Source organism: Rhinoraja longicauda, chromosome 9, assembly GCF_053455715.1.
Source record: "Rhinoraja longicauda isolate Sanriku21f chromosome 9, sRhiLon1.1, whole genome shotgun sequence".
Taxonomy (NCBI): domain Eukaryota; kingdom Metazoa; phylum Chordata; class Chondrichthyes; order Rajiformes; family Arhynchobatidae; genus Rhinoraja; species Rhinoraja longicauda.
The window spans coordinates 18,521,835-18,524,655 of record NC_135961.1 but is presented as its reverse complement, the minus strand read 5'-3'; positions in this window follow the sequence as shown (position 1 = coordinate 18,524,655).

Sequence of the window (2,821 nt, the reverse complement as noted above, 5' to 3'; positions counted from 1 at the left end):
GAATCATACATTCCTGGTTTAAATTCACTATCCAAAGCTATCCATCTTAACACTTTTTGTCCTTTATTCAATTTAAGTTGTCTGGTAAGAGTGAACCAGGTTTCTAAAGTAAATATCGTTCTTGGATCGATTGTACTCCTGATATGTCCAGGAAGCGCTTTTTCTCCCAAGAGTGTTTGGATGTGGAAGTCAGGGATATATGTCTCAATCTCTTTCCACCTAGCTATGTAGCTATCCTCACACCAATTAATTAGTGGTCGAAGTTGGGCTGCATAGAAATATATCCTAAAATTTGGAAGTGCCATTCCACCTTTGTCCTTTGGCAACTGGAGTGTAGTGTATCGAACTCTAGCCTTCTTTCCTCCCCAAATAAATCTAGATATTAATTTATCCCATTCTGTGAATTGTTTTAGTGGTACCTCTATTGGCAGAGATTGAAACAAGTACAATAGCCTTGGCAAAATATTCTTTTCACCACATTTATCTTACTACTAAAATCCATTGAGTAGGTAGGTGGACCATCTTTCTATATCCTTTCTTATGTTTTGGTTGATGTGATTATAATTGGCCCCATACAACATTGATATATATTTCGTTATATATACCCCTAGGTATTTGATTGATTTTGAATCCCATTTAATATTATACTTTTGCTTGATTTCTTCTGAAATTGAAATATTCAATTTATATCCTGCATAGAAATTAAATTTCTCTATGATCCCCATCATCCTTGGAAAGGAGGTGTTTACATCCATGAGATACATCATTACGTTATCTGCAAAAAGGCCAATTTTATGTTCTCTGTCTCTTATACTTACTCCCCTCAGTTCCCTATCTTGACGAACTGCTTGAGCCAATGGTTCAATATATATAGCAAACAGGGTAGGGCTAAGACAACATCCCTGTCTCGTTCCTCTTCCTAACATAAATCTCTCAGTTAAGGACCCATTCACCTTTACTCTTGCAGTAGGTTGCTGGTAAATTGCTTTAATAACTTGAATTGAATCTTCGGTAAAGCCAAATCGTTCTAGTGTTTGATATAAGAATTCCCAATTAACCCTATCGAAAGTCTTTTCCGCATCTAGGCTTATCAGGACAGCGTGCGTACTTTCCTTTTGAATCTTGTGTATTATACGTGGGGTTCTTCTAATACTGTCCTGTGTTTGTCTGCCTATTATAAAACCAGTCTGGTCTTCATCAATTAAATCTGGCATGAACTTTTCAAATCATTTGGCGATAATTGAAGAATATATTTTATAGTCCACATTTAGAATTGATATCAGTCTGTAGCTGTTACAATTTTCCTTGTCTTTGCTCTCTTTGGGGATTAATGTTGTATTTGCCTCTTTCCATGATGGGGGTGTCTTGCCTTCTTTGACGATCCAGTTAAAGGTTCTCAGAAGAAGTGGGTTCAGCTCATTCCAAAATATTTTATACCATTCTATAGGGAAACTGTTGCTGCCTGGGGCCTTGTTTGTTTTCATCCTACCAATTGTCTTTTCTATCTCCTCCAGTGATATTTCTGCTGTGATTGTTTTATTTTGTGTCTCTCCAATACAGGGCAGATCTATTGTACTTAAAAAAGTCCTCATTGATTCCCCATCTACTGTAGAGGTTTGTGTATATAATTATTTATAATAATCCTGGAAGATATGTTCTATTTCTTTTGGATCACTCTTCAATTTCTGTGTACAGGGGTCCTTAATTTTGTGTATGGTGTTGTCACCCTGTTGTTTGCGTAGCCTCCGGGCAAGTAATTTAGTGGATTTAGGGCCTAGCTCATAATGTGCCTGTTTTACAAATCTTGCTTTTTTCTCCACCTCTTGACCCAATATTCCATCCATTTGACCCCTCAAATCTTCTACTTGTTTATAAGTTCTCTGGTCCTTATTATTTTTGTACTTCTGTTCTAAATCCTTCAGGTCTAACATCAACTTATTTTATTTCATTCTGGCCTTTTTAATATGTGATGCCCTCGCTATTAACCTACCTCGTATTACAGCCTTCAATGAGTCCCATAGTATGGATGGGTCCACCTCCACATTGTCATTCTCCTCTAGATATCTTTTGATTTCCAATTTAATGTCATTAACAGTTGTTTTATCATTCAGTATTCCAACATTTAATCGCCACTCTGTGTTTCTCCTTCTACTGTCCATTTGAATTGTTAGGTTTATGGCATTATGGTCTGATACATCTGCCATGCCAATTCTGCAATCTGTTACCCTATAGCAGTCTTCTTTCTGCATTAAAAAATAGTCTATTCTGGAGTAAACTGAGTGCGGTATTGAGTAATGCGTACAGTCTCTTTCTAGAGGGTGAAAATTCCTCCAGACATCAAGAAAACCAATTTCTTCACAGGTAGTGTTTAGTAGTTTTGTTAACTGGTTCTTATTCTTCTTTTTGCTTGTCGTATCAAGACTATGATTCAATACAACATTCAGATCCCCCCCACATATACAAACTCCTTCTGCTTCCATTGCAATAATATCAAATAGGGATTTGATTTTTTTTTATCACTGTCGGGGGGAGCATAGATATTCACCAGTGTCAGGATATTATTATCAACTTTGCCCTTTACTATGATATACCTCCCTTCTTTGTCTTTTATTTCTTTTAAAATTTCTAATTTAACTGAGTTTGATATCAAGTTTGCCTCTCCTCTTTTATGACTACAAGTATGTGAGCTGTAATATGTGTTTTTATATCCAAATCTTTTCAGCTTCTCGTGCTCTTGTCGCGATAAATGGGTTTCTTGTAAAAAAAGTAATATGCATCTTCTCTTTTTTCAATTTAGTCATGACTTTGGCCCTCTTAGTTG